The sequence below is a fragment of the Sabethes cyaneus genome, chromosome 2, assembly GCF_943734655.1.
Source record: "Sabethes cyaneus chromosome 2, idSabCyanKW18_F2, whole genome shotgun sequence".
NCBI classification, from domain to species: Eukaryota; Metazoa; Arthropoda; class Insecta; order Diptera; family Culicidae; genus Sabethes; species Sabethes cyaneus.
Window position 1 is genome coordinate 64,401,333 of NC_071354.1, and position 26,005 is coordinate 64,427,337.

Genomic DNA, 26,005 nt, shown 5'->3' on the forward strand with positions numbered 1-26,005 from the left:
ACATGAAGGAGCACGTTTGGAGGCAAGGCAGCTGAAATATGCCACACCGAATAGAAGGAGCTCTTCGTGACGAGCTTGAATACAACAAAATGGGCAACTGCAAAAACCCGCTCTTCGACCCAACACAATCGCACAACACATTAGAGGTGCAAAGTATGCTAATTCAGCGGTGTGGCTTTATATAAACTCACTGTGATCATGTTATTTGGATCAGCACCAGTCGAAAGAAATGGGCTGTTGTCGGGTTATCGACGTGTTTGAGAGACTTCAACAGAACGCTAATCAATCGTTATTTTTGCAACTAATTTTCAATGTGCAAAAGTAAATCTTCTCTATTAAGGCTTTGTTCAATGCTGTGGTCCGAATATAAATTTGAGCTTCAGATCAGATGCTGCAACTCTGGCAGTTGCAGTTGAAATCTAACAACGCTCGATCGAATAACAAAACACAAAACTCTTGCATTGCATTGACACAATAGTGTCAGTAATAAATATCATCATAATATCAAGTTCATAATAACCAGGATCTGTTTTCTCATTGTCGGCAGGTTACTGCCGGTGATAATTCACAACCTTTGCCATCGACTGACGTCAAAGGCTGAGTTAACCAGCGAAAGCAACTGACGTGTGATCTTCAACTCTCCTCTACTTTATTGTACCTACTTGCGGGCTGAATCGAAAACCCACGGCGCGCTAAAGGTGCGAAAGAGGCAAACGTGAATAATGTTACACACTTCAACGTGCAGGGTTTGAAAAGTAAACAGAAACTGGATTCCCAGGAATGGCTTCTTGTTTTATTTATTTTTATTTAGTCCCGCTTCCAGCCTCTTACCGATCATTCCGCGAGCTCGGGCTTTATGTCAGCTACATCCGGTTGCATCAGCAATTGCCAACATTTGCCTAGTGTATCTCCGCAGCTTCAATTTCGCTAAATTAAATTTCCACTGAGTTCGAATCCCGATTAGGATTACAGTCATAAATTTATTCAAACGAGCTTTAGTTTGCTTATGATTTTTCCGCTTGTATCAAATCTCTAGGAGCAGCATTATTTTTGCAAACTTTCCTTTTACTAAGGACTGAGAGTTAATCTATATGACACATGGACTTTGGCACTGCACATGCCACATTTCAGTCAGTACCAGTATGTACCATTGAATCTTATATACTGGTGCCATAGAAATGGTGAAAATGACGGAAAAAATGTCATGTCATCAGACCCATCACTACAGTTAATCAACGAACAGCTGACCTATAACTAATTAAAAACCCCATTGCATGCGGCTTGATAAGCAAATTGTTGGTCTTACGCTAAGGTTAGTTTTTTGCTGGTGAGGAAGCAAGTAAGAAAAAAGTTGAAAATTAAAAATTCAAACAAGAAAAAAAATATTATGATTAGAATTTTCGACATGTCTATATCATGTTTCGAAATTTGCAGAATCATCATTGCATCATTGTTTATGAAGTGGGCTAACCCCAATAAAAAAACTGCTCGCGGGACTTTAAAATGTATGTGTCTACGAGCACCCACAGCCCTATAGGGTCGCAAATAGGTTGTCAAGTTGAACGTGGCGAAGAGACATCGACGTTATTTTGGGTTGTTGTCAAGTAACTCTCCACTTTGCAAAAGAAGTTTACTCAGCTGATATCTCCGCAGGGAATGCTCAGGCAAAGAGGTCCAGAAGCTGGTTACTCTTCCCGTCGACCGGCACGTTCATAATGCTCAAGAGCCGAACCAACGACAAAACTTGACGCTGTGAACGCTCCGAGAAATTCGAGAAACAAGAGCTCTCGAGTACGCTAAGTGCTTTTAGAGCAAAAACTCTACGCTAGAACTGGTTTCTAAACCATACGGCCTAAGTTCATGATTGAAACGGCAATGACGCACTGCTTGGGTTATCACACGTCCGGGACCTAGATTATTCATAAGATATCAGAACCAGAACAAATATTATGAGTACGCCATCGCAAAGTGATAGGGATCACAGTCGAACTGCTGATGAAAGTAGATCAACAGTCTGCCGGTCAGCTTATTGAGTAGTTCAAAATTATTCAATTGATCGAATTAATAAAAGAAATATTCTAATATTTTTTAATCGAATACTACTAGAATGAATAGTTGAATTAATCGGTTAGTGCAGCAGACCTGACCTTTCATAGGTTCACCAAGATCTGCGGAGCAGAAGTTGAGCTCGAATCCGGTTATAATTGGCTTCAGTTATAGGTTAGTTCAATCAGTGGGTCCCTTAGCTTAGGTAAAGAAGAAAGGTACACTACTTCTTAAGTGTTGCTTCAATTGGCCTCCTTTACCTAATTTTTCGCTTTTTCCGCGTCACGCCTTGTCCCATTCTGTTTGGACACTATCAACACCTTTGTTTCATTACTCTCTGCTACCGCCACATCGTAAAAACTACCACTATAAAAAACAACATAACACTAATAATATGAATATCATTAGGGACATTTATTATTCAATTATCTTACAAATCTCAGCCGAAGATCGCAATTTTGAATGCGGGTATAGTAAAATTAATCTACAAGATAAGAGCCTCCATCGGCCTGTAACCAAACCCAAACCACTAGTGCCACGCGTACCTGTAGGGCATAAAATAGACCCCGCAGTCATCCAGCAACTCCTATCTCTACCCCCTCGTGGTACCAGCCGGAATATGAGCAACCTTAGCGGAGATCGTAAGTCAGGTCGTATACCGACCCAGGAGGCACTCCTGGGGTGACAATGCGATTCTCGTTTCGAGTGATTTTGGTTCGTTTCGACCACGTTAAACAAATGCGCGAAACGAACCAAAATCACTCGAAACGAGGATCGCAATGTCACCTCTGGTTAGGGCGGCTCATGACGATGATCCCACTGCACGGATCGTCGTTCTCTTATCGAGTACGTGGCTGGATCCCAGGTTAGGGGCGTCGCACAACAGCAACAGCTGTCTCGCCAGCTATACCCAAGACGGTAGACCTGTCTGCGAGATTAGACGTAGGCGAACAAAAAAGGATAACGATCATTGGAAACTTGGCACTTGGAATGTCAGGACTCTGCTTGAACCTTGAAATTATAGAAAACTAGCTGAGTGCCCGATCTTACTCCGGGCGCCTTTGTCTCACAGCCACTTGTACACTTGTTATAACGAAAATTCTCATAATGCAAGAAACAGTAACAGAAGAAACAGGGAATCCTTATAAATCGACAAAAAGCCTTTTTTAAGTTTTTGAACCTTCCCCTTGTTAATGGCCACCCTATTCCCCCTTTCAAAAATCCAGCCACTTGTACAACTGCTATCGTTCCGAATGCAAAAGAAACGCACCCCTTATCCTATTTTAACCTTTATCTTCCGTTGTAAGAGACCGTCTCCCTCTTTCGTCAATCCCCCTGCGCTGATTCTGCTATGTCAAAAAACACGTGTGTTCTTTACCGATGGAACCCCCCTCCTCAAGACACTCTATCCAGCGCCTCCTAGCAGATCTATGTCAAACGATGTCGATCGATGACCATAGCTGGAAGTATTCCATGTACATAATTACACAGAAGCAGCTAGGCTAGGGGATGCGACCTCCGACACCTGTTCGCCAGGTGAGATATCTGGGTACCGAAACTCTTACATAAAGCGAGTTCCGTCCAGTAGACCTCATTGAAAGCATTTCCCTCAAGTACCATATCTACTACTGTGGCGATAAAAAGGCGGAATATGGAGTTGATTTCGTAGTGTTGAATAAATAAACGCAACGACTTACCCGGTGAAGGCCCGTAGAATACAATATATATGTGTTGAGAATTAACAGCAAGTTCTTTAACAGCAGTCTGATTAACGTTTCCGCGTCGACAAACAATAAATTCTATGGTGTTGAGGATGAGTTCTACGACAGATTGGAGCAGACCTATGACGTCGTTGAGGACATCATCGTCATCGAAGATGCAATGCGCAGATCGGGAGGACAGAGTCCTTTCGTCCTGTCATTGAAACACATACCCGTAACCTGTCGATTCTAACCATGGTCTTGTCGCGTGTAAGATTCACGCAAAGGCGACGAAGACTCGCACCTAGGGAACGTTGACGTTCGTTGAACGTTCCGAATCCGGTTTATTTATTTATTTATTTATTTAACATCAACAGACTACAATTGTCCTAATGATGGTTTCTTATACTATTACTAATCACACAGTCAAAAAATTACAAATATACACAGATTTTCTTAAACGTCATTGATAGAGAAAAACACAGAAAAGTTTCGGCGGATAGTTTCACGTGCCAGATTAAAATCAAAGACAGCAGCAACTCTATTCAAGACTCGCTGTACTCCGGCCATAGCACTGTTTTGTCCATAGTTGGTGCGTTGAAATGGTAGTCGCAGCATTGCGTCATTCCGCAGTGCCCTGGAACGTACATTCAGATTAATCGTTCCCAAAATAGCAGGACAATCGATTCTTCCCTGCAAACAAAGCTCTTGCGTCGTTCCTTCGCACCTGAGGTGTTGACATCATTGAAGTATAACAGGAAGATTAACGGTCCCAAATGACTGCCTTGTGGGATTCCAGACGAGGCCGAAAACGCGTTAGATTGAAAACCTTCAACCGTCACAATCAGATTACGACCTACGAGACAGGAATTAAACCAACGCAGCACACCTCCGCTGATACCGAGTCTTTCCAATTTGGTAATTGCAATAGCATGATTGATTTTGTCGAACGCCGCAGATAAATCAGTATAGATGACGTCCGTTTGAGCACGATCCGCTAAGCTTTCCGCAATGTATGATGCGAGACACATGAGATTTGTAGTGGTTGATCTGCCGGCAATGAATCCAAGTTGACCATCACTTAGGTATTGTTTGCAGTGTGACAGCAGCGGAGTCATGATTATAAACTCGAATAACTTCGAAATGACACATAATGATGAGATTCCTCGGTAGTTATTGATGTCTTTCCGATCCCCTTTCTTATGAACAGGAAATATATGGGCAGTTTTCCATACGGACGGAAATACCCCGCTTGAGACGGACAGGCTAAACACCAGCTGAAGGGGAATAAGTAGGTCAGCGATGCGCTTTTTTAAAAACTCAGACGGTATACCATCTGGGCCGGCTTTAGTCGAAGATTTTAACGTTGAGGCGGCTCTAGAGATCATTGTTTCGTCGACGTTAAGAGTACCCAGCGTATTAGCAGTCATTAGCGGAACATTGTTGGTAGCCAGAGTAACTTGGTCGTCTGGGATCACTTCATCGCAAAACGTTCGTCCGAATTTATCAGCAAATAGTTGACTGACATACTGAGGATCCGAAGCAACCTCACCATTCAGGGTCATGGTTGAGGGAATCCCTGATTCTTCACGCTGATCGCTAACATACTTCCAGAAAGTTTTCGGTTTCAACTTCAGATTGCGCTGAATTCTGAGTAGGTGTCGTCTATAGCATTCCCGACTGGTTCGTTTGAATACAGCGTTCAATCTTATGTAATGCTCACGCAGCGAAAGGCTGCGAAACTTGGAGTATGTCCTAAGCGCAGTCTTTTTTTCTGTCTTCAGAATACGAAGCACGCGGGTCAACCAACTGTTTGGCGAATGTACTATCTTAGGTACATGACGATCGATTGCGTGCCCAATTATGTGCGAAAGAGTCAATGCTGCGTTGTCGGCATTGTTTCCGTCGAGAACACCAATCCAGTCGATAGTTGCAAAGAATTCGGCAATGCTTCGGTGATCAGCATTCCGAAAGTCGTACGAAACAGGTGGGATGATTTTCATTTGATAAGAATAATGGTCGTGGAGGGCTTGGATGAGTGGAGGGTGGTGTCTAACTAGCTTAACCAGAGGCGACGGAGCGAGCGAAATCACTGGGGCAACATGCTGTACGCTGACGAAGCAGAGATCCAGACTGCGATTGTTCTCGTTGGTCACGTCGTTTATTTGTCGCAATGTGGCAGAGCTATAACAGTCGACAAGCCGTAAAGCTCCGAGGTGTACAGTGGAGTGATCGGGATTCGGATGGAGAAAACCATCGCTGGATGGTTGCCACAGAAGTCCTGAAAGGTTGAAATCCCCGATAACAATTAGCTCATCGGTTGCGGTAGCCAAATCGATTACTTACATAACCGACCGGGAGTGAACATCGATTAGAGCATCATCGCGTGCTCGAACAGGCGGAATGTAAATTCCACACATAAAAAGCTTGCTGTTTGCGAGTTCGATACACACCCACACCTGCTCAACACTGTTCCATTGATCATTTTTAATCACTTTTGATTTCAGTTTCTTGTTCACCGCAACAAGTACACCGCCGCCCGTTGACTTTCGACTGTTTCCAGGTCCACGATCACAACGGAAGACTTCAAATTCAGGACCGAACACCTGACAAGCGAGAGTTCGCGGGTGAAACCAGGTTTCAGTTACCATGATGATGGCGTAGTCAGGATTCGCTAGTTGTACATTGCTTGTAGACGAAATAGGGCTGAAATTTTTCATTTCATCAACGAGGGAAAGTCTTGTTTTACACGCATACTTGCCTGAAAGTACAGGCTGGGAGACTTCTTCCAAACCACCGTGAACAGGGCCAGGACGGCTGAGATGACAGCAAGCAGATAAACAGGCATTATTTTTGAAGTTAACCAAGGAACATGGCTCGGCTGCAACGGGGTCAGAAGGAGCTCCCATCGTGCCTCGTTGCGTGCATCCTGGCAGTCTAATATTTCCTGTACATCCATGTCCAATGAGCTGGTGAATTTGTCGTTTCAGGATGTTCCGTTAGAGACTTTCGGTAAGTTTTTTGCCCGATTGTCTTCAAATTCCCGAAACCGGATGTGTTCGGGCCATGAGTCACAAGATAGCGCTTTTTCTTTGAGTCGTCCGCATAAGTCGATTTTGAAAGAGACATAATTGAGCGTATTTATGTCCTTTCCCCTAGGAACCAGCTTGACAACTTTAAGTTTTACGTTAGCTTCCAATTCCAGACACTACGAAACAAATGAAGCAATTTATCTCTCTGACGTGGGTGTACGGAAGGCAGATAAATAGATCCATATTAATTCATCTTCGGAGCGAGGATCAGGGTGGATGGAAGTTATTGTACTAGCCGCTTTTGTTCCCATCTTGATGGCGTCACCAACTACGGTAATAGAATTCCCATCAGAGTCTCGGAGACGTTTGGCTGATTTTACAACGCGATTGGTCCGATGGCTGTCAGGCCAGGAATTTGGCGAGGAGAATAGTGTAGGGGTGATGGGGATACCGTCTACTTTAGCAGATAAAGCTTTCATGTTGTTGTTGAGCTTTTCGATTTCAGCCTGCATGGATGGAACAGCTGTTGGCATAGCGGAAATTTTATTGCCAAGGCCGGTCAACAAAGCGCGAAAGTGCGCGTTAGAAAACAGCATTGCACACCCATCGCATAACCAAAACAAATTATTGCGATACTGCTCTAGATGCTGTCGAAGGGGTACGTCGACATTAACGCAGATAGCATGGAACGGTAGTGTATCCTGTTGTGCTGTAGGCTGGGGTACCGTTAGTGGAGTCCTTCGTCGACAAAACCAAGCCGGTTTTCGTAAGGATCGCTCCACGACGGATTAAAATGTTTACCTTGCATCAATTACTAAACGAGTTCCGTGAACACAACTTCCTAACTCACTATCTGTTCGGTGACTTTAAGGCTGCGTGCGATTCAATTAAACGAAATGATAGGTGACAGATAATAGTAGAAAGAACATGGTTTTACGACGAAACTAGTTAGGCTGACTCGTACGGTACTAAATGGCTTAAAATCACGAACATCAGAATGGCGGAAAAGACATCTGTCTGTATCAGGTGCGACGTGCGACAAACTGAGGGACATTGTCAACGGTTGAGCAGTCAAAGACACGTCTAAAGAAATCAGTAAACAAATGAAGGTGGCGTTCATTATCTATCAATTGTTTTAATCCTGTTTAGATCACAATTCAGTATATTGTATTTACTACTATAAGGTGTACCGGATTTATCCTAATCTTTACTTTCGTGATCTGCCTCTTTGCTAGAGTACTACAAAGTCTTTTATTCTATCACTGAATCTGACATATGCTAGGTCACTATCCTGAGAAGTTCTGAAACTAGATGGGGGTTTCTGCAAATTTCCAAATTTGGTGAATAAATATTAGCAAACTAAAAAGTCACGATCACATTAGTGACTTTTGCGGTACATAAAAATGACGTAGATCTTAAAGGGCTTAATCGCTTGTATATAATCATTATATGAACCTACAAACACCAAGTAACAGTAGTTAAAAAACCGATTTATAACCTGTAAAGCGAAGCACAACAAATACTGACCGGCAGAAGTACTGCACAATAAGTTAAACAGTTTGATACTGTATTTGATGAATATAAATGATAACTGATGTATGTTAGTAGGTAATCCCCAAGCGTATTTATACTACTGACTATAAGATGATCTACCACAAATGACAAAAATGATTGTTTAAATACCTTTTCAATTACTTAACCACACTTTGTGTGGTAGTTATGTGTCCAGAATTTTAACGCGCCGTGTTCCACTGGATGACCGACTGATTTAATCGCCGCTCGTCAACACTGCACTGTCCGGAGAACGAAATACAATAACACAAAACAACACACCTCAATATAGGCTGCTTAGGGTAAAACGCAAAAAAATCTAACAATCTAATCGTCGATGATTGAACGGTTGGCAGCAAACAGAAACCAACGCACCATGTCTCATCAGCGCAAAATTATAGGCACTGCACTCGTCGGTCGGTGTAGGTACCAGCAGTGTGAATAGCGACCACCAGCACGGATTATATCAACAAGTGTCGGATGTTTACATAGTTCTAAATTGATTTTTGAAGTACTCACAGGGGGATCCGATAATTGCAGTTCAATGTGCGCGGTTTGTCATAATTGCCATTGGCACGGGGCTAGAGAATAAAAACTGGTTTTCCTAATTATATAGGTACATAGAAAGATCGTAGTCTAAATGACTAAACGAAAGTTGATGAAATCTTACCGACAAACCTAATTTCGTGCCCATAAAATCCATTATCCATTTTTTATAGCTAAATCGTACGAAACGAAGCTATTTGGCAAAATTGCATCATGACCCCCCTGCCCCACCGACCGATGTTTCGGACCTCATCTCTCTGCTACGTATGAATGAATCAAATACGAACAAGCGTTGTTTTGGTCATTCAGAACAGCGAACTTTTTCACTTAACGTTAACATTTCTGCACTTATGAGGCCACTTCGAATGGCGTCGTACAGCCGCAACTTCGCGGCGCGGGTCGACCTTCAGCTTCAGGTCTCTCCAGTACTGCTGTACTTGGCTTTTCTAATGTATGTAGTGCAGCACTACACAACTATAGGACTGTATGAAATAACGCATACGCTTCCGCTCGGGTAAGTTTTTAACCGCATGCAATTACGTACTGCAACAGCCTGCACATAGCCGCGGTTCGGTTCGACTCGGAGTCATCGTAGTAAACAAAACAAAAACAAGTGGCAGCAATTTAAAAAGTGTAGCTTTTAGAGTGTGAGTTTTTATTTTACTTCACCGTTAGACTACTTATAGCTAAACCTCATTTGTATCCATTAATATGTGTGTTCATGGCGAGAAATTTTAATCACGAGCGTTGGTTGTTACTCAACTGTTAGTTTCAGTTCAATAAATGCCAAGCGCACTGCATTTCGAACATGAATTTCGGTAACACGAGCACTATGTTTGTCTGAAACCTAAACCGTTCGAGACCAAACGAAAAACAGAACCTTTGCGCTAAGAGGCACAGAAAGGACTAAACCGCGAAGGAAGTAAATTTGCTGGCACACGTTCATGTGTTTGCTCCGAAGCGATCGTTCTCGATTCGTTTCGGCAAAACAAATTAAGTTAAAACTGTGGAACAGTGCTGGAGCAAAACGTGAACGAAAATAAAACATAGCTGTGACGATATTGAACAAGAAAAAACCAAATCAAGACCCAAACAAAAACAACATTTCGAAACTCTGGAAGTCCGATACATTTCCGGAATATGGGTTTTTCCATAGACTTTTTAACGACGTAGTGAAAACCGAATGCATTATGATTGACCCTTTTAAGTATCATTAAGATAGGTACATCTAAAACAGAAATACCTTGCAGCTGAACTGCAAAACTAAGTTCATCCCAAAAATAACGTTTGTTGATGGCGCTTATTTGCTGTGTGTAAACCCCAGAATCATTCAAAATATAGCGTTCTTACATATTATTGTTAAGTTGATAAGCATTAACGCAAATATGAGATACAAAGGTATGTACAACTACCTGTACATGCTCTTTTCATTGCGTCGTTCGAAATCTCAGTTTACTTTCGTCAGAATCATTCATTATAGCTTACACAGGATGTTTACCTCGGCTATTCTCGAAAGTGCAACATCATGTTACTCAGAAGACTGCTTCTATGCAGTTCGTTGTAATCTTTTGCTTACTCTTCGAGTTACTACGGAAGCAGCTTCTCTATCAGCTGTTTGCGGTGCCATTGATTTGTTACTATCAGTTGTTCTCAGAATTCGGTTTGCTCTGACGATCATAATTTCGGCTTAGAAAGGTCAAATCGGAAGCAGGCTTTACATAAACTGAAAATAATGCCACACTTGCTGCACACCTTGTTTTGGCCAGTAGCAACAAGGAAGTCGCCTGCTTCCACACGAGAACCTACCATGGAAGAGGGAAGTTTTGTAGTAAACATATCAGGAGACTAGCCTTAGTAAAATTACTAGCGCGATGTTCGCCCATCATGAGATAAGCTAACTTTTTCGTTCTCACAAGTTAACATAAATTGTCAATTTCATTCCGCACCGAATACTCATTACGAGCGTTGGACGCGTTTGTTTGCTGCGCCGCTTGTACGACACCATTATGCTGTGCATGGACAGCAGTGAACGAGAATTGACAGCCCTGCATGAAGGCGAATTTGAAACGCATTCAGCGCATACAATTTTATCCCTGGTAGTATTCTTTTATCTGTCAGCGCATGGACATGACTACTGAGCTGCTGACAGTGTTTGTCTTTCTCAGTTTTCTACCCTTTAAAACCATTCATTCATGAATTGCAGTGCTGAATGTATGCCCAACTAACCTGTCAGTCAATTTTCTTGCTCTTGACTGATATTTTAGATCTCAAAGTTTAGATTTTTAAACTGCCTGCTTTAAAAAATCAACCAAACCCTGGCTGAAGAAAATTAATTAAAACTTCGGAGCAATGTTTACGTTTATTGTAATAGCGTTTACCGTTCTCGGCAGTTAAAAATGAACGAATGGTTCACTTTTGATTTCATTCACTATTGTCGACAATGAATGAATGTAGAGCATTGGAGCATAGTTCAAATGATTTCTCGCGATCTGGTTAAGTTTAATTCAGCCGTGACTAAGATTCTGAAAGTCCGGCCAAGCAAATTTTGTGTTTCGGTTTCGAGCCTCGCAAATAAACGAGATTGCTCTTTCGGAGGACTGCCGCACTTGCACTGCCGTCCGCGTAGTAGAAATTGACGATGTGACGTCAACAATCCAAGTCTGACCGTGAAGGACCTGTCTGACATTGAAGTTGGCCGATTCAACTTAGCTCAAAAGAATGGTTTCGTGCGACTTTCACCGGATCTGCTCTGCCTAGTTTCCGCTTTTTGTGCCGCGAGTTATAAACTGCCCTTATTGTAAGCAGCTGTGCGGTAAGTGCGGAGAAAATCATGCGAATGGCAACTGCGACAAAGACCCTGAAAAGTGTTTCTGTTGTGGGGAAACTCTGCATGACCTCTCAATATGCCTAGCATAAAAATTGTGCTTCAAGCGGCCGTTGTAGGACCGCTTCAAACGCACCTAACTATTCGAACCCCTATGAAGGCTTGTCATCTGAGGACTTCCTTCGCTATTCATTGCTGGAGAGCTTAGGAAAATCAAAAAATTTGCTTCCTTCTGACTTACGAAGACATCGTCAAGTGGAATCGTGACTACTACGGAGTCCTGCAAGGAAAGCAATTAAAGTTAAATCAAAGCCTTGGCCTTAAACGTCTGTCTAAGACTAGACCCTTCTTTATCGACAGATTGTTGGAATACAGAACTTACGATCCTACTGATTCCGTCTGGCAGCACCGCATAGCCGATATTCGAACATACGACGACTCCCGAGTAACAATATGGGTTTTATTACACTCTTATGATGGCATTTAAGACCAAAATTGGTATTGAAGACCACCATAAGAGTACAATAAAACTCACATTGTTACTTGGGCTGGCTTGTTGAAACAGCATCGTATCTCGAAGCTAACTGGGCGGTCCTCGGAAGTCCGCCAAGACTTGCTAAATTTAAGTCGTCCGAGGAGTTCCCAGCACTTCTAGAAACACCAAAGCCCCGTAATGTTTTTTCACTTTCATTTAACATTTAGCCAGAATCTGAAGTTCGGAAATTTTCAAAGATTGCGTTTTGAACCCTTTAACACCACAGATTCTCTTAAAGTTATTCATTTTTTCCTACAGTTTGAAAATTTTTGAAGCAATTGGTTGCAAAATAGCTCCCCATAGCAGCGATTGCATCCTTCGAAGACTTCAACTGCCTTAGAACTGTCCTTATGCTCGACATAGCTATGGTAAAATTGTCCATGGAGGTTAATTTTTGATCCTCGCGGTAGTGATTATCTGGCTATCTTAAATTCATTTGTTAACGAGTCAAACCACACACGGTCGAACCCAGGATATGTTAATTCAACCCAGCATCTTCCAACGCTTGAAGAATATAACCTCTTCATGGGTTTGATTCGCGACGCCGCATTCCAAACCTAAACAGAGCGAAATTTCGGCGCTACGTTCAACTAGTGGTTTCCTAATCCGTGGTGGGACAAGAGCGCTTATGTCCAAGCGCTAAAAGTAATTGCCTTTAAAATATTTCGTAAGAGAAAAACACCCGAAGACACTACATGAAGTTTGAGAGAGCAGGCTTAGAAGCTGGGTCCAAACGAAGAAAGACAGTTAACGCAGCCAGTTCGTTAACGAATTATTGAAGGCTCGAGATTTAAATTCAATTTGTTGAAAAAACTGTCTGGCTCTGGCTAATAGACGGCCACCTCCTTGCTTTATGTTACAGGACCCAGAGCTATCGTTTTAAATGGTGCTTCGAATAACTTATCCAAAACGTATCGAGTCCTCTTAACAGAATTCCACTAAGGAAGTAACTCTTTAAGCGGCACAACGCAAACAAACGCCGTCTACAAAGTACAGATTCTATTACGCCGTCCGTCACCGATAGCACAAGCACAAGTGGTCAAACCTTCCGACAAAAAAAAACCATTCGACAGATCTTGTAAAAATAACGGGAATACCTACAACCTGCTCACGCATCACAACTTTGTTGACTTCAAAGCAGCATATGATACAGTCGATTGACTCCAGTTATAACAGATAATGCACAAGTACGGTAGACCGGAAAAATTGACACGACTGATCAGAGCTACATTCAATCGATTGATGTGTTTCGTGCACATGCCTCTTCAACATCGCTCTTGAGGGGGTGATCCGACGAGCAGGCATCGAAACGAAACGCACGATTTTTAGCAAAGATAGCCACTCTATCCACGGAGTCGCTATCCACGGAGGATAACTTGAGCATCTGTCCCTAAAGTGAGGGTTCAAACTGGGACTGTCTCGGAGCGAGCGGCTGAATATGAAATGCAGTATCCCGCAAGCCATGCCTAAGATGGTGAACCCAAAGCAGGGCTGTCCTGCACTCAGTGTTATCCACGTTGTTATCCAATGTAATCCACAAGATTGCCGAACAAAGTATTGCTCTATCTTAAGTATTTACGGCGCACTCCCAGTTCACACTGGGTGGTGTGCGGAGAGCGCTCTTGGTGCACCACCCATTGTGAACTGGGAGTGCGCCGTAAATACTTAAGATAGAGCAATACTTAGTTCAGCAATCTTATGGATAATAATAAGCTCTATAAATGCTCCATACATAATATTGTCGAATTTAGTTTGATCGAGTTACAGTTAAATAAGCAAAATAGGTGCACTGAGTGCAGGACAGCTCTGACCCAAACAGTCAGAAAAAAGGTGCACTTCCAGACGCTATTGAATGGAGAGCTAACATGGAGGTCAGCAGGACCAGGATTAGAATTGTGAGCGATAGTCAAACTGTGGAGAGACCAGCACAGGAGAAGGTTAAGAAAATACTTAGTGAGTTGAAAATGGTAAGGCTGCTGGTAAGGACGGTATTCCGGCTGAACTTCTAAATGCGGGGAGCGAGCGGCTGCACGAAGCAATCCACCAGATTATTGCCAGCATCTGGGAGAAAGAACTACCCAGCTAACACAAAGTTGTACATCAATGTACGAAAACTATCGTAAAAAATTTTGAACAAACTCGGTATCGTAACTAAAGCTTAACAAAGTGCGCCCAAGTTGATTTTCAATCGTATATAATGATAATAAATGTCACACATATAATAATAATTTTCGGCAATTCTATAGCAGTACGGAGCGATAATTAATCGTATAATTATTCCTCATCAGGAATATTGCCTCCAACATAGTACGGATTTGCCAGATTTGCGCAACAAATACGATTTATTAGCATGCATATCTATACGTAATGCTAATTTCCAACTTTTATCTATACCTATAAAAAAGGATTTCTGTCTGTCTGTCTGTCCCTATGTTCCTTATAGAATCGAAAACTACTGAACCGATCGGAGTGAAAATTTGCATGTAGGGGTTTTTGGTGCCAGGGAAGGTTCTTATGATGGTTAGGGATCCTTCCCCCCACTAAGAGGGGGGGGGGGGGGCTCCCATACAAATCATAACTCATAACTCGAAAACTAATTAATCAAATGGAATCATATTTGGCATGTGGGTGTTTTTGGAGGCATAAATTTTTTGTATGATAAATTGAGACCCCTTACCTTTTTCGGAGGGGGGCTCCCATACAAATGAAAGACAAATTTCCTCATAACTCGAGAACTAATCAAGCAAATGGAACCAAATTTAGCATAGGAGCATTTTTGTAGGCAATTTTTTTCTATGGTGAACTGAGACCCCTGAGAATAATAACCCCTCTCCCTTTTAAGAGGGGGGGCTTCCATACGAATGAAATACAAATTTCCTCATAACTCGAGAACTAATCAAGCAAATGGAACCAAATTTGACATGTGGGTGTTTTTGGAGACAAGAATTTTTTCTATGGTGAATTGAAACCTCTTCCTACTTTAGGAGGGGGGCTCCTATTCAAATGAAATACAAATTTCCTCATAAATCGAGAATTAATTGATCAAATGGAACCATATTTGGCATGTGGGTGTTTTTGGAGCCATGATTTTTTTCTATGATGAATTAGGACCCCTCTCCTTTTTAGGAGGAGGGGCTCCCATACAAATGAAATACAAATTTCCTCATAACTCGAGAAGTAATCAAGCAAATGGAAGCAAATCTGGTGTGTGGGAGGTTTTGGAGGCAGGAATTATTTGAATGATGGTTTGAGACCCCTCACCCCTGTGGTAGGGGATAAGAACTCTCATACAAATAAAACTTGCGTAACTCAAAAACTAATCGAACTCGAGAAATTTTAGACTCTTTCATAAAACATTAATCAATAACAAGACCACCAAAAACTATCAATAGTAACATTAGATAATTCAGCGCAAGATGGCCACAGGCCGCGAGTGTTGCCGGCGACCTGCCGTCGGAAGCGCCGGCCACTGCGGGGAGCAGCCTCCCGTAGATATCACCTCTATCTAGGTTTATTTATTTTCCTAGATCTACTGACATCTATTACTTTTCTTCAGTTGGGTCACCCCTGCAAAATGGTACTTTCTACGAAAAGATTTTCCGTGAAATGGTACATCCCGCGTAAGGTTTTTCGCGATATGGTATTCTGCGATACTCTATATTCCCCGCGTCTACCGAGAATTGGTGTTCCGCAAAATGGTATTCGGCGAAAGCATTTGTAATGATGGCGAATGTCTAAATGCTATCTGCTTTATCAGGCTAAGCAATGGGGGGAGTCCATTTTACTGTGAGGAAAAGTTGTATATTAAAACACCCATGAACTCCTCAGAAAGTTGCAAAACTCGAGATTGTGATAAAGGTCATCCGAGATTCAGGATTTATGTACAACACAGTTTAATTTGTGGTAATACGAAGTTTGTCGGGTCAGCTAGTATACATATAAAAATGCTAGCTGGGAAATGCTGGAGCAGTGGTTGGATGGCTCATTTGATCTAAGAACCTAAGAACATTTGACCTACAAACGACATCGACTCCTCTATAAAAATTATCGAGGCATTATATTGCTCAATCCTGCTTATAAGGTGCTATCACGTATTGTGTTCTCTAAACTAAGGCCGTTAGCGAAATCCTTCATCGACGAATATCAAGCTGGTTTTCGAGAGGGTCGCTTCACTACGGATCAGACGTTTACCCTGTGTCAATTTCGAGAATACAACTCATCATCTGTTTATGGACTTTAAGGCGGCAAACGATTCAGTCAAACGAAATGAGCTGTAGGGTAGCAGATAATGTTAGAACATGGTTTGCCGACGAAACTGGTTAACCTGATTCGTACGACGCCGGATGGGCCAAAATCATGCCTCAGAATCCCGGATGAGACCTCAACCAGTTTCGTGACGTTGGATGGGCTGAAGCAAAGAGATGTACTCTCTAACCTTCTATTCAATATTGCTTGGAAGGTTCAATATGAAGGACGAACGTGGAAAGGAACGGGGCCATCATCACGAGATCTCACATGCTTCTGGGCGCTTTACAGAACACTTACCCTCCTGGTGGCCCTTTACAGACTTACGGACATGAATCTTGGCCGCTAAAGGAAGCTGAGTGACGAGTGCTTGGGGTGTTTGAGCGTAAAATGGAGTGTAGCGCAGACACATGAACCACAAGTAAACTTGATACAATACAAATATGCTGGTATAGTGAGTATAATGTAGAACGATGGAACAGGCTACAGTGGGCTGCGCACGTGGCCAGAATGCCCGATGAACGAGTAACCGAAATGATTTTTAGCAGAGAGCCAGGAAGAGTCCGTAGAATTACCCCAAAAAATCATAATGGACCTTTGAATTTAAGGCGTTTTATTGGAATTTATTTCGCAAATCGATTGGAATCAACCTGCTTCGATTCATATAAAAAGATACACGATTATTCGATTATTACCCGTGGCAAAATATGTTACAAAACATTACGGCACAATTTTGAATCACGTTCTATATCGGTAGTGAGGTGCTGTGAGGAAAAATTTTGAAAAGTAGCAAACTTCAAGTAATATAATGCTGAAGACATTTTATACAAAATTGAGCATACTTGATTAATGACTAATGAATTTTACCATTAGTATCCAAGAGAGCTTAAGTAAGCGATAATCCGAAGCCTGCGGTCGGAAGTGATAAAAAAATTAAAACGGGATTTTTAACCACTGAAGAATTAGTAGCAAAAATCACGGCATAAAATTCCCATCCCACACTGAACAAGAAATACACTAAGATTGTCCTCTGAAAAACCACCCGCGATATGTTGATCCACACGGTCGGGTAATTATTGTGTCAATTCAAAACTCTTATCAGTGTCCCCAGGCTTCAAGGTTCAAAACAAAATCCCTACCAAGCCTATCTCAGTGCTTGGTGATAAAGCTTTCCGTGCAACGATAAGTGTACCTGAATCACTAGGAGGAGCCTGCCAAAAATTGCCTGTGATATCAAATAATCAAATTCGAAACAACAGCCTGTTATCACCCTTGTAATGAATCGAAATGAGTAAGCAAGTTTAAAACGTACCCCAAATCCATTACACCTTGAAGTCTAAATGGTTTTCCTGTACCTTGAACTAAAAGTGCCGCTAATTGCCCAGTTTCACACCTCTATCCACTGACTAACCCTATGATGATGCAAAATCTCAGCTCAGATCGCCTTACTGATTCGCGAACCGATCGACAGGCCGGTTGTCCTCGCAACTCGCAAGTGCATGAAAGGAACCACCACACGTTATACACACTTCCCCTCTTCGAGATATGCGATAGCTGCAATCGGCGCAGACCGGAAGCGGAATTTTAAATTCTAATTTGTTATACTGTTGTGAGCTCGCTCGGACTGTGATTAAAATTTTACGCGTGCTCAACGTCGAGTTGAAAACCTTTCACTTAGGTACGGGTCACGGTTACAGAAGAAATTACCCAATGACTTCGGGTTTGGAGTTTGGGGCGAGTTTGAAAAATTCACGCACATTGAACTACACTATTTACTCCACCTATTATCGGTCGCTTTTTTATGGGATGTCGGAAGTGTACGAAGACGAGACATTGTGCTATAAATAAGAATATTAAATATGTTATACTGACACTGCTTCAATAGCGACGAGCACGCTTGGAAATTACGCAATGAGCACAGTAGTGTCACTCGGTCACAGGTATTCAGACACAAAACGGTTGCACCAATTCACTATCAGAGCACAACTATGGAGCGAAACACTAAAATGAGTGCTTACGGAGTTCACGTTATATTTAGACTAAACTGTTTCCTCTTCCTTCCACGACAACAGCATCGATGACTTTCAGTATCAACAATCGGTCACAGCGTCCATTCGGTGATAAGCGAGATCAGTGGAATCTTCATCTAATAATCACCACTACACACTATAAAGTTGGGGCACTATCACCGTTGTTTTTTTCTTCTAAGATTGCGTGATACAACGATAGACGAAATCTTCAACTCCGTTAACGATGGAGTAATGACCCACACGACTGATGGATGTAATATCAGGGTCCCGCAATCGAAAACACGCCACAAACGCGTGCGTACACCGACCGAGGCGTCCTATCGAATCGTCCACTGTGCTGTGAGTTGTGTCCGTTCAAATCAGCTTCCAAACTTGCACTGCAAAATTTACAATCAGCACAGCGGCCAGCTGTTCGCCGCGACGATTCGCGACTCCTTCGTTCGTAACTCCCGTACGTACCTGTGTATAGCCTGTACCCTGTACGCGACGCCTGTGTGGCCGTGTGCGGACGAAGTGTTCGTAAAGAAGTTAAATTTCAAGCTTCGACGGTGAACTCTGGCCGCTTGGCTAGCCACGACAACACACAGTTGTGAATGTATGCGTGCCCCAACCGATTCGGACGATCACTTGTCATGTTGGTCCAACACCTAGTTTAGATCGGTTTTGGAGTGCAACCGGCCAGCGCAGCGATCCAATACTCTACCCACTAACACTCAAGTTTGAAGTGTAAATGAAAACAAATCATTGTATGTTATTCAAGCGCATTTCAATTAACAGAGCTTTGTTTGTGGACCCCTGAGTTTCATAACTTTCTGATCTATTTCTAATAAAACAACTGCCTGAAATTTTAAATAGAACTGGTTTTTCATTTCTTGAAGTAAAAATGAGTAACAGAATCGTTTTGTATAAATGTTGTAAAATTAGAAACACACTGGACGTCACTCGTGTGAATTTGTAATTTGTAAGCTTAATTGTTATTACATAGATTTGTGCTTTTCTGTCTGTAATTCAACTTTTAGTCCAATTTTTAAATTTTTCGTCTTCATACACAAAAGTCGAACAAATGAAATAATTGCAACTTCAATCGCAAAAGATTTTAACTAGATTAGGTAATTTCTAGTACCCAATCTAATTTTTGCAGTTCTATTTTTTAAACGTTCTGCTGAAACTGATGTTGTTCCATCCATTCCTCCGGTAGCTTTTCCTCCTCCTAAATCCTCGAAATAACCCAGTGTAGAGCCTTTGCTAGCGTTTGTCCGCCATGTTTATAGAGCTCTGCCGGTAGGCGGTCCTTCCCAGCGGCTTTATTGGTCTTCAGCGGCCCGATTTCTCGTTTGACTTCTTGGAGATCAGGTGCTAGGACATTAATATCTTCCATGGGCGCTCCTAGGTTAATTTCCGTTCCGACTCCTTCTGCGACTTCGCCATTGAGGTGTTCATCGAAGAACTGCTTCCATCTGTCGACCACCTCGCGCTCGTTTGTATTTAGATTCCCTCCCTCGTCCCTACACATGTCAGGTTTCGGTGTGTGGCCTTTCCGAGTTTGGAAGAATTGGAAATGCATTTTCATCCACAAATAAACCCAATCCAATTGATTGCTCTTTGATTTCATCCCTTTGTTCTGCCGGCCAGGCGGACATGGACCAATTAGTAAGTAAATTAATTACAATGTGGATGAATCAGGCTACTCAGAGCAAGTTGCCAACAGAATCTGTTAAAATATCTCTATGAAGTAAGCTATGGTGCTGGTGCTGGACGGGTTCGTCGACAGCGGGTCTTCGTCTACCTCCCCGTCATAGGGACGGAAAAAACAGCATTAGAACAATCAGCTTCGATGCGAATTACATTCAAATTAACGGGTGACAACTAAAATTTTGGAATTTATTTCGCAAGCAAAAACACAAAGATATTTGAGGAAGATCTGATTTACTAAAATTAAAGATCTTCTTCTTCTTTAGCAGCATAGAGCCGGGGTGGCTCGTGCTATTTCAAGCACTCGTCTCCATTCAACTTGGTCTTGGGCCACTCGTCGCCAATTTCCTAGTCGTCTCAGGAGTCGCAAATCGCTTTCGACCTGGTCGAGCCATCGTGCACGTTGGGCCCCCCTGTCTCTGGATCTCATTACTAGTGTTGTTGTCCGCGGTCACCAGCGATCCCAAATACACGAACTCCTCTACCATTTCTAGTTCGTCGCCGTCAACGGTTACCGTCCGTGGGAAGCGCGCGTTTGTTTCTTTTGAGGCTCTTCCTTTCATGTATTTGGTCTTCGACGCATTTATTTTCAGCCCAATTCTCCTAAACTCCGCTTTCAGTCTGGCGTAGATTGCCTCCGCCGTCGCAAAGTTCCTGGCAATGATATCGAAGTCATCTGCAAAGCCTAGAAGTTGGCTACTCTTGGTAAAAGTCGTGCCTCTCGTTTTGATGCCCGCTCGTCGGATCACCCCCTCAAGAGCGATGTTGAACAGCATGCAGGATAAACCGTCACCTTGTCTCAACCCTCGCCGCGTCACGAAGGGACTTAATAGTGTCCCAGAGATGCGTACGAAACACATCACTCGATCCAATGTAGCTCTGATCAGTCGCGTCAGTTTGTCCGGAAACCCGTATTCGTGCATTATCTGACATAGCTTGTCTCGATCGACTGTATCGTATGCTGCTTTGAAATCAATAAAGATGTGATGCGTGGACACGTTGTACTCCCGACATTTCTGCAAGATCTGTCGGATAGTAAAAATTTGGTCCGTAGTTGCGCGAGCCCCCATGAAACCCGCCTGATAATTCCCTACGAAACCTTGTGCTATCGGTGACAGCCGGCGTAACAGAATCTGGGAGAGTACCTTGTAAGCGGCGTTTACCAGCGTAATACCACGATAGTTGAAACAGTCTAACCGATCACCCTTTTTGTAGATGGGACAAACCACTCCTTCCATCCATTCCTCCGGTAGCTTTTCCTCCTCCTAAATCCTCGAAATAACCCAGTGTAGAGCCTTTGCTAGCGTTTGTCCGCCATGTTTATAGAGCTCTGCCGGTAGGCGGTCCTTCCCAGCGGCTTTATTGGTCTTCAGCGGCCCGATTTCTCGTTTGACTTCTTGGAGATCAGGTGCTAGGACATTAATATCTTCCATGGGCGCTCCTAGGTTAATTTCCGTTCCGACTCCTTCTGCGACTTCGCCATTGAGGTGTTCATCGAAGAACTGCTTCCATCTGTCGACCACCTCGCGCTCGTTTGTATTTAGATTCCCTCCCTCGTCCCTACACATGTCAGGTTTCGGTGTGTGGCCTTTCCGAGTTTAGTTCACCTTCTCATAAAACTTGTGCGTGTCATTAGCTCGGAATAGTTGCTCTAATTCTTCACGATCTCTGTCCTCCTTTTGGCGCTTTTTTCTCCTCAGGATCGTGGTCACCTGGTTCCTAGCTCGTCGGTATTTGGCCAGGTTCTCTCTAGTGGCAATACTTAGATAATTTTTCCAAGCATTTTTTTTCCTCCACCGCTTGTTGGCATTCCCCATCAAACCAATCATTTTGTGTACTCCGAAAATTAAAGATACATTGTTCATTACAAATAAATTTTTTGTGCAACGTAAGAGCACCACAATCACTAGACACAATCCCGGACAGGACACTTCTAACTCTTACAAAATGTTAAAATAAAACAAATTACTTTTAACTTACACGTCGATCGGTTTCAGGCATCATATGCCTATCTTCAGGACCAGAGCCGATGTCCAACCATCGGCAGACATTGTCCATTGTTGAAAAAAAATTAGTGAACATTTGAAAACGGTCCGTAATCGGCTGTTCGGCGAAGCATTCGTTTAATGCCGGGACAGGAACGTTGTACGACCGTCATGTCAACTTTGTGAATGCATCTCTTGATTCTACCAATCAAATGTTTGCAATTCGTGGCTCTCCAATTGTTTTTGTATACCAAGCAGCTCGAAATCCCGAAGAAATCTTCGACTGGGCAACACTGAGGCAGATTTGTAGGGATGTGCCCCTTATGTACAAATGGGATCGAATGATTTGCGTGAATTGGGAAGTTAGAAGTTTGAAATGTGGAGTGTGCAGAATTGGGCACCATGCGCAGAATTAGATGCGTTCACGGTATACTGAATAAGCACCCCCGGACAAGCAGCAGAAGCTCTTTGAAGTCGCGAAATGCGTAGTGGGCCCTACAAGCCTGTCCTAACGGCTTCTTAAAGGCGAGTAGGCGCCGCCATTAGCACCTTAGCCCACCGCCACCGGTGCGTTTGTTCTCCAGAGAAGCGACTGAGTTTCGAAATGCTGTGTCTCGCCAGCTACATTTAAGATGACAGACCCGTCTGCGAGGCTAGGTAGCGCAGCACTGGTAAAGCGGCCTACTGAACAACCAACAAACACCCCCAGAAAAATGAAATTAGGAAAACAGGATTGGACAATCGGCATAAGACACGACAATGTTTATTGGACACTGATTGGAAACTCGGTACTTGTAACGTCAGAACTCAGAACCCACATTAGTTTAACTTTAAAAAGTGATAAAAGAGCTTAAAAACGGAAAGGCTGCTTGGAAGGACGGAAATCTGGCCAAACTTCTGAAAGTGGAGCAGCTGCATAAAGCAGTCCATGCCACGATCTAAAAAATCTGGATGGAAGAAGAAATGCTTTCAGACTGGTTTAATGGTCTCAGTTTTTCCCGAGTCCCGACAAGAAGGGACACCGACTCGATTGCAGTAACTATCTGGGCGTAACACTTCTAAATTCCGCCGATAAGGCAGTCTTCCGTATTCTGTTTAACAGATTGTGACCGTTATCAGAATCCTTTGTCGACGAGTACCAGCGTAGTTGTCGAGAAGGAAGATCGACTTCGGATCAAATATTCACCTTGTGTCAAGTCCTTGACAAATTTCGGGAATACAACTTGCAGACTCACCATCTGTTTGTGGATTTTAAGGCAGCGTACGATTCAGTGAAAGGACATGAATTGTGGCAGATAATGCTCGAACACGGCTTTCCGACCAAGCTAATAAAACTGTGTCGCACAACGCTAGACAAATTAAAATCAAGCGTCAGGATAGCTGGTGAAATATCAGATGCATTCGTGACGTTAGACGGATTAAAACAAGACGATGCACTCTCTAACCTACTGTTTGGTGCTATATCTTGAAGGGGCGATACGAAGAGCAGGCGTGCAAAGGAATGGAGCCATCATCACACATGCTCCTAGGCTTTGCGGATGATGACGACATTGTTGGTGCTGATCGTAGAGGTATTGTAGAAGCATTTGTGCCTTTCAAAAGAGAATTTGCGAGAATTGGACTGATCATAACCACTGCCAAAACGAAGTATATGGTTGCTGGTAGAGAGCGTGGAAGTCTGAATGATGTTGGAATTGAGGTGGAAATAGATGGGGAACGGTACGAAGTAGTCGACAAGTTCACATAGTTGGGAACTCTGATAACATGCGACAATGACGCCACTCGAGATGTGAAGAGACGTATTGCTGCTCCAAATAAGGCTTTCTAAGCACTTCCTAGCCAGCCAAAGTCACGAAATTTGCGGACGCGTACAAAATTAGCTATGTACAAAACATTAATATTGCCGGTGGCCCTTTACGGTTGTGAGTCATGGACGTTGAGAGAAGCAGATCGGCGTATACTTGGTATACTTGAACGAAAAATTTTGCGGTCAATACTTGACGGCAAGATTGAAAACGACGAATAGCGTAGTCGCATGAACCACGAGTTGTACGAGGTGTATAAATATGACATTGTGAAGCTGATCAGGCGCTGGCGGTTACAGTGGGTCGGGCATGTAGCCCGAATGCCAGAAGAAAGCAAAAACAGTGGTCAACAGAGAACCTGGGCGAGCTCGTCGGCTTCGAGGTAGACCACGCACTTGTTGGGTGTGTGCGATCGAGGAAGATGCACGCACAGCAGGAGTGCAGGGCGACTGGAGACTGGCAGTGCAAAACCAAGAATCCTGGAAATCACGAAATACATTCGGCTTGGATCCGCTGATATGGATTGTCGGCCATTAAAGTAAGTAGGGATTGTTGTCTCGACCATTGTAATGAGGACAGGCAATAATTCATTTTTTATAACGGTACTGTTTACAATAAACAAAATGCTCCAATCAACTCGGTTATGAGCTACCATTCTCCATTTCCTTAGACACGTTCGCGCCGGATATCGATCGAGGTTTAACAATCTTGCTAGCTGCGCTCCTGGTCGTCCTGTTCCTACCGGATTTGGAGCAACCAACAATCTTCGCAGGGTAATTGTTCGGCATTCTTGCAACATGCCCTGTTCATCGTGTTCCTCTTTAGCTTTAGCCACCTTTTCAATAGCTCCTGAATTCGTCCGATTAATTGTTCTTAGCATTCGTCTCTCAAAAACTGCAAACATTCCCAAGTCTACCTCGTCTCCGTTTCCTGTTTGGCCCTCTGATATTTGCGTTCGAGGATTCGAGAAAATGCTTTTCAATTTAGGGATCATATGCTTCAAGAAGTGCTTCACTGGTTGACTGTACTTGGTTTTTGTCATCAGCTATTGTGAACCAATTATCGATGTGTGATTAACTTCATCTTCATAAAAATCACCAAGAATTTGATACTGTTTTGCAGTGGTCAATGTTCTTAATTTAATTTTGTTCTAATCGTTTATGAAGCAAATTATTATTCTCAGTTTTTGTTAGTGGAACTGAGGTGTTCAGGTACTGAGTGTTTTATTGTAAGGGACCAGTATTGCTTGCTTTCGTGCCTCGTTCGTTGCAAAATCGTTGCAAACCTTTTTCCGAAGCCATGGCAGTTGCGTAGAGGCGGTCAGGAGCCCAGATACATTACTTGCGTGATTTATGTATGAAACGGTAAATGGATTAAATGTAATTAATGACACGTGCGTAGTTTCGTTGGATCGTGTCATCTACCAAGATGAACCTTGATCTGCACCTTCTCCTACTAGCACAAATCTTCTCAAAATCAATCCCGTGATACTTATAAAGATGCAGTGGTACCGGCGGTATCCAGCAATAAGTATCGGACTTTCTCAGCATGTAGTTAACCCTCTTGGTCGTAGCCGGCGTCGTTACTGGATCAACGAATCATGGAGTGCAACTACGGGCAGACTTCTTAAGCTAAGCTAAGCTCGACCGAAGTTACTTATGAAGCCCATAGTAAGCACGACTTCCGCTGATAATATAGCTTCGAATCACACGGATGGTGTCATTGTCAGTCATCACCAGTGAGTCAAAGTAGACAAATTCGTCAACTACCTCGAACTCAGCGTCATTCCTTACACTACTGTCCAAGTGGTGTCCGGCAGCTTGTTTGCGCTGGTCAGCATGTAGTTATCTACGTATCTTCTCTGCTTCATGCTTTGAATATCGTACCATGCGTGTTTATATCCGCTCGGTTCATGACAACTGCTAGCGCTTTGTTGTAGCCAGCTGAGATCCCGTAGCCTGTAACTCCGTACGGAACTCCTGCGCTATAAGATGTTAATTCTTCCGGAGGTGCT

The 26,005-nt window shown here is 43.0% G+C and overlaps 1 protein-coding gene across 7 annotated transcripts in view; it reads right to left on the reverse strand.

The window, feature by feature from the left end:
* Positions 1 to 26,005, reverse strand: part of LOC128738174 (pantothenate kinase 3) — a 50,454-nt gene that overhangs the window by 21,939 nt on the left and 2,510 nt on the right. Inside the window, exons 1-2 of one of the 7 annotated variants that reach the window (XM_053833095.1) lie at positions 18,352 to 18,867; positions 8,462 to 8,566 (exon numbers count right to left, since the gene is read on the reverse strand). The exons of 2 other annotated variants lie outside the window; for them this stretch is intronic. The gene's annotated coding sequence lies outside the window, so the exon portion shown is untranslated. Of the gene's footprint in view, positions 1 to 8,461; positions 8,623 to 18,351; positions 18,868 to 26,005 lie in introns of those variants that run through there. 4 more of the 7 variants (XM_053833094.1, XM_053833096.1, XM_053833097.1 and 1 more) reach the window with 4 other exon arrangements.